The sequence below is a fragment of the Gavialis gangeticus genome, unplaced genomic scaffold, assembly GCF_001723915.1.
Source record: "Gavialis gangeticus isolate Ggan-Ray unplaced genomic scaffold, GavGan_comp1, whole genome shotgun sequence".
NCBI classification, from domain to species: domain Eukaryota; kingdom Metazoa; phylum Chordata; order Crocodylia; family Gavialidae; genus Gavialis; species Gavialis gangeticus.
In genome coordinates this window covers 1,346,742-1,355,412 of record NW_017729033.1, presented here as the reverse complement: position 1 = coordinate 1,355,412, position 8,671 = coordinate 1,346,742, and the positions used below count along the sequence as shown (strand labels likewise).

Below are 8,671 nucleotides of genomic sequence, written 5' to 3'. Positions count from 1 at the left end.
ACTGGCAATTTGTGAACTGGCTCTGATACAGTGAATTTTCTAGCAGCTATGCTCTTGGCTTAAGGCACAGGCTTGCAGTGCTGTGAAAAGATGGCAATGGGGGCATATTGCCTTGGGTCCTTAGTAACCATGGAATAATTGTTTCCATTTGCTTTTTGTAATTGTCATATTGCTCTCTTAACCCTGTGACCTTGTTACCCAGGAGGATACCACTTGGCTCCAGTCAAAGACGCAGCAAAGAAATCAGTGTTCATTCTAGGCTGCTTAGATATGATCACAGACAGCCTTGGCTCTCCAACTATTCAGCTTAGAAAACAGATGTGTTAGGATGAAATCCATGGTTCTTCCCCACCGTAGTCCCAATGTAGGCTCCTTGTCCCTGGAAGACAGACTGCAGAGGATGGTTTTTAGAGGTGAACACCCACCCATTTTTATTTTTTGCATGCAGTCACCGTGCTGAATTCTGCAATATGGACTTGCATGTTACCAGTCCCTGTAACCTTTTAATACATCTTCCTGACTTAGTTGAATCCATTCTCTCCCTAATTAAACACCTGAGGGTGGCTATGACAAAAGAGCCGCAGAAACGTTTTGGGAGTTTGGGGAGTACTTCTGTGGTACTGAAGGTGTTCATACAGTGACATCTCAAGATGATCAAGGGTGATGGGAGCAGCGTTCAAGAGGAACACAGATCTGCTAAGTCTGTCTGGAAGAGTATTGCACTCACACCACAACAAAGCCTGCCTCAACAAAGTTAGTATATTCTCAGGTGAAACTTGAGGCCGCAGGTTTCTGCTGCCCTAGCAGATAATGCTGTTAGATTCCACTCTCCCCAAAGTAAGTCTCTGGTCCTGTAAATGATGCTTTTCTAATTATTGCTGCAATGAGAATTTCAGCCTCCCTCCTTTTGCAGGTGGGATTAGTTCACAGCTGGACAGTGCAGGCATGCTATCTTGAGGCTGACTGGTCTTTACAGCCTCTGGTTTTCTGTTGTGATCAGCCTTATGCTTACAGGGAGCAGGATGCTGGTACCAATGTTCAAGGGGCAAACTTAGCATTGATGAAGCAATGCAGCCCCCTCTGACATTTTTAGGAGTGTACCTGGTGTGGATACTGCTCCGGGTATGTCATGGAAGTGCAGAGTTTTCTGCCGGATCCCCGTGTCCTGATTCTGATATTCTGTCTACTGAATTGGCTCCCTCTGTCTTATATTAGGCAATGTTGATTACAGGTCTCATATCTACATTTTATTTAGATTCCTTGAAATACCTGAAGTTTTGGCACTCTTGCTTGCCCTGAGGTGGTTTTCTTTATTCAGTGGAATGAACAGAAAGTATGTGCTTTTTAAAAAGCAGCTTGCAAAGGAAGTTGTGAATGTTTTGCATGCTACTTTTTGCACTCTGATACTACAGCAACATATTTTGTACCTAAATGGATCCCAAGAGAATTGTCATGTGTGGACCAGAAATTCCCCTTTCTAAAGAAGGGCTGTTTAAAAAAAAAAAAAAAAAAAGCCACCATGTTTCTTTGAATTGCACAGCTGTGGGGTTGCTGTTTTCCTGCTATGCATGGTGTTTCGCAGTTTAAATGCCTATATGTACTGTAGCTGGGAAATGATTTGTCATCCTGTTTTTAATAAAGGCCCTCCTTTTATGAAGGGTCTTGGTTGGCTGAACATGAATTCTCAGCCTGTTTTACAAATATTTGTGCAGGAAAGGGCGAGCAATGTGCAGGACAGACTTATGACGCATATGGCCACTATTGCAGGGGCCTGTTCTTTTGTTCAGGAGAATGTGGAAACAAGGCACAGCCTGTACAGTGGACAAGCGGTGCCATTGTGGTCTGAGAATAGGGTACCTAAGCGTTGCTGTCTAATGAAATGGTGCTGTTTTAACAGTAAAAAGGAAGACAAGCACATTGAGTAGCAGGCTGAATACCACTACCAAGGGGCTGTGCAGCCAGTCTACTTTGGTTGTTTCATGGATGATATGCAGCAAAAACTAAGATTTGAGTTCCAAATTGATAAATGCTAGGTATATGCAATGGTGTATGTGATATGTTTAACAAAATATACACTGCACCTTTTGTGGTTGACTCCCATTTTGCAAACACCTGGATTCCCTGGAATCTAAAGTCTGGCCCAGACTGACTCATTTCTTTGCCTCCTTGGGGTTAAAAGTTCAAGTTTCAGGTAGCCTTCTGCATTTGAATTACCTGGGTCAGACCTTAAAAACCCAGTGGCCCAAAGGCCTGCTCATAGAGGCTGAGCATCCAGTAGATCAGGGGTGCAACTGGTACCCTTGTGTAGAGTGGTGCTACCCTGACCACGTGCCTCCATCCTGGCTAATATTGTCTCACATCAGAGACGACTGCCTTTCGGTGTTACTGTAGAGACGTAGTTTGAAGAGCTTTGGAAACCTTCAAGTTGAACAGCTCTTTATCTGGATGTGTGCGAATGCAGTATAAAAACAGTTCCTGGTTTTTTTTAATAGTTGTTGCAAATATTAACCAAAGGGTATGTCTGGAGCTGTGGACTGAGGACTTTAATGCAACTCTTCTGTCCCAAGGGTTGCATCTTGCACAGCCAGTGCATGGAAAATCAGATGCCATTTTGTTGTTTGTATTTTAGCGTGTGAATTATTGGAGAAGTGTCTGGACATCTGGGGTGCTCTGTTGGCTTTTTTTTTCCTTTTCCAGTAAGGGGGCATCTGATTCGACTTCCAGATTCTCCTGCCAAACAGCTCTCATTTGCGTGATGCTGGTGGGCCTAATTGTTTAGTGTTTATGCTGTGGGATGGTGAGATTTGTGGTGATGGTATACAAACAGATCATGAAGCACAGTCCCTTCCCTAAAGAGCTGTTGTAAATTTAATTGGGTAAATAAGCCCCGAGTTGAAATAAGTCGTGTCAACCCAGTGACCCGAGTACCAGGGGGAGGGTGTGAGGGTATATGTGCACGGTACCCATACCCATCCTTAGCGATTTCCTGTATTTATGAATCTGGGGTTCCTGATCCATCTGGTCTCCACAAGCTGGAGTTATTGTCATCCCCATGTTGTCTTGAAGGGTCAAATGCTAGGCTACCTACAAATGCTGTTGTGTGGAAGGTGAATGGAGGCACTTACAGTCTCGTTGCTGAATGCCAGGTTTTCTTTGCATTTTGAGCTAGTCTCGCGTGCCCCTTGATTTCATAGAAGCATATATCTATTTGTCTTTTAACACGTCAGGCTACAAAGAATTGATTCAAACCCACCTCTGCACTTCTGTTCCCCTCTGTCCAGTTTGAAGTCCTGCACTGTTTGTCCTAAGCCCACAAGCCATGTTACTTCTGCCATGTTGACGGGATTCAAACGTGGCAGTGGTTCCTCCAGCAAAGCAAGTGGAGCTGATTGAATGCATCGGACAGAAGATGTGATGGATGTTTTTCAGGGTAGAGCCACATGTGCCTCCTTTTTCAGCCAGCAGTGAATTGTGGAGCATGTAGGTTGCCAGTTGGACTGCAGGGGGTTCGGTAGTGGCTGAAAAGTGATGGTCTCCGGGTTATGTTGTAAAGGTGGAAAACACCTATTGGATCACCACCTCCTTCCTGCAACAAAGGCTTTTCCCTAGCAATTCCCAACCAGCATGCTGCAAGGTCATTTTGGGGGTGCCACAGGTTCCCATGCTATATTTCAGTGTGCATAGTTGTGTGACTTGCAAGATAAACCCAAAGAGTTCAGATAAAAATCCATAGGGTTAAAAGTATTCTGATCTGCTGTGGCCTTTCTGCCGCCTTTGCGATAGAAGAATAGTTGCTTTTGCTTTTCCATCATCAAGAAATGAGTGCAAGTGAAGGGCTGTATTTTCCAAGGGGGCCCTTGAATCTAACGAAGTGGATGACTACTGATTTACCCAGTCTGTAAACTGAAGCTACAACTAAACCCTAACAATGTGGACAGAGTGACTCCTTTGCATATGGCACTCATCACAGTAACTGGAGCTAACCCTGACACTTATTGGCAAGAGATGCATAGATTCATAGATGTTCGGGTCAGAAGGGACCTCAGTAGGTCATTGAGTCCGACCCCCTGCTCTGGGCAGGAATGAGCGTTGGGGTCAGATGACCCTAACTGGTGCTTGTCCAGTCTCCTCTTGACCCCCAGGGTCGGGGAGAGCACCACCTCCCTTGGAGCCCAGTCCAGGGCCAACCCACCCAACCGTGTCGTCATCTACATCTCAGCCTGTCGGTTTATTTATGAGAACAGGATGCAATATTGTGTCGAAGGCCTTCTTAAAGTGTAGGTAGATGACATCCACCTCGACTCCTGCGTCTCAGCATTTTGCGACCTGGTCATAAAAAGAAACAAAGTTAGTCGGGCAGGATCTCCCTGCGGTGAACCCGTGCTGATTTCCTTTCAGCATTATTTCTCCTGCTGGGCTCCCACAAATGTGATAATGATTTTTTCCAGAGTTTTCCCATGGACAGAGGTGAGACTAACTGGCCTATAGTTTCCTGGTTTCTCTCTCCTCCCCTTGAACATAGGGACCACATTGGCCCTTTTCCAGTCCTCTGGGACCTGACTGGAGCATGAGGAGTGCCTGAACAGCCGTGCCAGCAGCTCTGACAGGGCAGGACAATTCCTTCAGCACCCTTGGTTGAAGTTCATCCGGCCCCGCTGATTTGAACACATCCAGCCCCTCCAAGTGCCCCTTCACTAAGTCTGCACTAACAGCTGGTGGGCGGGTGTCCCTCCTGTGTCTATGATTCAACTGGGAGATTTGTCTTGGTCTGTATCTAGGAAATACAGATGCAAAAAACTCATTGAAGAGCTCTGCTTTGTCCCTGCTCTCTGTCACCAGCTGCCCTTGTCTGCCCTGTAGGGTCCTATGCTGCCCTGCACCTTCCTTTTGCTCCCTGTATACCTGAAGAAGGACTTTTTGTTGTCCTTTAATTCCCCCCTGCCCCCCACAACAGTCTTAGCCCTAGCAATGCACAGTGTGCTTTTACTTGCCGCTAAGGTCATATGCAGGGTGGATATGTTTTGTCACTTCAAAGTATTGAAGTTGAATGGGTACAATGAAGAGACTTATTGCCAAGGAGAGCAATAATAAAACCATCTTTAGTGTAATGGCATAGTATTTTTTCTAATGTGAAGGTCTCCCGTTTAAGTGGCATATTTCCTGTGATCCTTTTCCAGGCAATTAATGCAGAGTACTTGTCTGTCAGTGATTATTAGCTCTGTACTAAGAGGTAGTGATTAAGAAGACAAAATGCAAAACAGGAAAAATATAAACGACCTGAATCCTTCTCCAGCTAGTGCTTTCCTAAAAGCTTTTTCTTCTTTCTTCCCTGCCCCCACCCCATTTGCTGCTGCCTTTTGTCTTCCTCTTTTCATGTTTCCTTTGCCCCCATGGTCTCGTTTCAGTTGGGAGCAATTCTGCACCTTTCGCCATGCTCTTTGAGGTAGTCCTGTTGAAAGGAAAGGCAGTATTAACAGAGTAAGGTGTTATTCCTGTGAATGAATCCTTCGTTGCTGATTCTTAGCACCGATTTCTTTTCCAGAAGAGACATAGCCAGCTTCTTCTGTGCAAAGCTTGTATTGCAAGCAATATTGTCTTCAAAGGCTTTGTATATTGGGACCTTATGAGGAGCGGTTGTCTCTTGGTTTTTCGTGTCTAACTAGTATCCACTCTAAAGCTCTATGAACTTAAAATATGGTATGAAATGGATGCTAACCGTAAACCCTTTCCACTTACGTCAGTTCAATGGGACTTAATAAAGGTGGTGGAATATTCTTGGAAACGGAAAGGAAGACTGGTAGTGCAGACAGATATGAAAAACAGTACACGCAAGGCAGATATGCCACGGCTTAACTGTGTAGGACACCTAAAGTGATGGGAGATTGCCAGAGAGATGACCTGAAGATGTTTAGCTGCTGTTGTTGTAAAGAGGAAATATCATTCTGCATCATCCTTGGCCAGATCCTACTACATTTTAGTTCTCTAGGCTATAGTCACATTATAACTACGGTTTTTTCTTAAAAATGAGAGGGGGGAGGAACCTGAGGGAAGCCATATTTTGCAGGATGCAAAACACAGGCTACCTTGTTCAGTCAATGCAGCTTAGGTCAAATGTAGTTATGAAAAACAGATGAATTCTGGTGATCAAGTTGTACTTTGACAAATATTCCATTGTTACAACACAGCCATTTATTTAAAACGTTACCCAGTGCTTGTCTTGGAGCTTGGTTTCTTTCTTCCAGCTCACGTTCTGTTAACCTGTAAAGGTCTAGTCAGTCAGAGCTTGCCCTCCTCTGAGAGATACAGGACAGAAGTTTACTTGAAAATGGATGTGGCTTCCTCTAGCTATTGAAGTCTAGAGAAGTGCGTCTCATGTTGGCATGTGCTCCTTTGTCCTTCGCTGATGCTGGGAGCGGCACTTTCCAACAGAATGAGGAAGAGTGGTCCCTAGTAAATGTATTCAAATGAAACTTATTGCATGGTTTAATGTGAATTCAACTCTCTCAGCCTTGTAAAGGTTTAGCTTATGACCTTCCTACAGTGGCTTCTTCTGCTGTGTCAATACAATGGTGTTCTCTTTTTCTCTCCCAGGTATGTATGTGGCCTTTATCTTGTTTTATAGATGGGGAACTTGAACCAAGACGCAAAGGGTATGGGGTCACAACAGGCTGCTTCAGGGCACCGGTGTGAACTTCAGCATGTTCCTGCTCCATAGCATCTGCCAACTCTTGGTTTGCGATAATGCAGACTGATTCAACCCTGTCAGTTATCTACCTCCCACTTTTATAGATTTCGTAGACATTAGGGCTGGAAGGGACCTTGCAAGATCATCGGGTCTAGCCCCACTTGCAGCAGGAGAAGAGCAGTTATACCCTAACCGCTAGTTATTCCTAGCGGTTCCCACCCTTGTTGGGAACTTGTTAGTATGCCCATGGCTTATCCAAATTTGCACTGGAAGCCTTCAGCCAAAGGACATTGAATCCCGATCCCCAAGTTCAGGCCGGCATCCTGACCATAAGATCTTTTCCGGTCCTTCTACCCTTCCTGTCCTAGACCAGGGACCAGATCTGGCCCAGAAATCTCTGACCCACACTAGGGTGGCACCCAGCTACACCAAACCACCTGTCTCCTCTGCAGCACCCTTCTTTGTAGCCCTTCCTGCTGCTTTCTTATGTCTGAACTTACCTTCAGTGGAGAGGGGCAGATATCAGGGGCTGGACCCGATGATCTTATGAGGTCCCTTCCAGCTCCTAATGTTTACAAAACATCTATAAATCTGCAATGAGGGTAAGTACAGGCAGCTAGAGCTCTTTGGTGTGGGGGGAGGGGGGAGATTTGTGATCAGTGGCAGGAAGCTACGTTGCGAGCTCCCGGTTGTGGTGGCAAAAGGTTGCTGAGCCTCTGTCCTAGACGGTGGGTCAGTGCTGCTGTGTGCACTCTGAGATGGCCTCATTTCACCAAAAATGCTGCCACTGACTCCATATTTTTGTAGCTTGTAGTCAGCGCATTGGCAAAGCTTTTGAGGATGAAAAACAATGTAGAGGAGAGTCATTACTTTTCATTTTATTGGTAGCACTTTTAAAGCAGGTTAGTCCAAAATACATGTTTAAAAATATCTTTTAAATACCTCTCTCTGCCCCCAAATTGATCCTCCGCTTCCAGGGAGCTCTGCCAACTCCTAGAAAGCAAGGCTATAATTCTGGATAACCCTGACAGCAAATGGCTCGGGAGATGCTGTTCTTTCTAGCTGGCCTGTGGGCACGTTGCACCATCTAAAAGTATTTATTGCCCCTTGAGGTTCCTAAAGTGTGTTGGATGCTTTACAAAACAAACTTGAACTCGTGATCCCTGCCTCGGAGGGGTTTGGAGCCAAGCGCAGTCAGGTTGCTACGTGGGGGGTAACTGGTAGGGCTGTGAGGAAGGCCAGAGATACAGCAGTCGGCTTGAGTGATTGCTCTAGCGACAGCAATGCACATATGAGTCGTTCTAGGAAAATTCTTTTAAAGCTCAAGTTGAATTAAAATGGACTTTTCAACTTCCTTGATTGTAAAGAGAAGGAATCTGGACTATTTCAGTCCCTAGCATACTCCTTGGGCGAGATGAATCAGATGCGGGAACGGACATGGGAGGAGGGGTGTGTACAGGGCCACTTAGACATGCACCCTAAATGTGCCCTAGTAAACACTTCATCACTTGAGAAATCCTACCAATGAAAGTGATTGAATTAAGGAAAAAATTGGATTTCATATGAGGACTGGGCACTCTTCCTGTGTGTGCTCTGGTGTTTGAACTCCTGGGAGGTGGCTACCAGTTGGAGATAATTTTGGCTATTAATCAGTCAAGTGGATTAGATCTGCCAATGCATCTTAATTTGCACATTATTTTTCCCCACCCATGCTGAGGAGTATTAGCTACAGAGTAATGTGAAAGCCAAAGCTATCAACAAAGAAAAACTTAGTTTCTCGCTCACATTTTTAAAGATCAGCATGATAACGATCGAGTTCATTTGCCAGCTGCAGTAGCTCCAGATTGTGTGCTCTTCCTTCCTTAAGCTGTCTTTTAAACAATTGGACAAGGGAGTTGTGAAGCTTAGTGGGGGCAGGAGCCCAGGGTATCTCCCTCTCCCTTTCCCTCTCTCCCTCTCAAATACGTAGGTGTTTTTTTTTTTTTT

The 8,671-nt window shown here is 45.1% G+C and overlaps 1 protein-coding gene and 1 long non-coding RNA gene across 5 annotated transcripts in view; one reads left to right on the top strand and one right to left on the bottom strand.

Moving 5' to 3' along the window:
* LOC109303841 overlaps positions 1-3,788 on the bottom strand; it is an 18,206-nt gene extending 14,418 nt beyond the window's left edge. Inside the window, exon 1 of the long non-coding RNA XR_002099241.1 lies at positions 3,694-3,788. This is a non-coding gene — a long non-coding RNA (uncharacterized LOC109303841). The remainder of the gene's footprint in view (positions 1-3,693) is intronic.
* Positions 1-8,671, top strand: part of EXOC6B (exocyst complex component 6B) — a 430,229-nt gene that overhangs the window by 188,065 nt on the left and 233,493 nt on the right. The gene's annotated exons all lie outside the window — the stretch shown is intronic.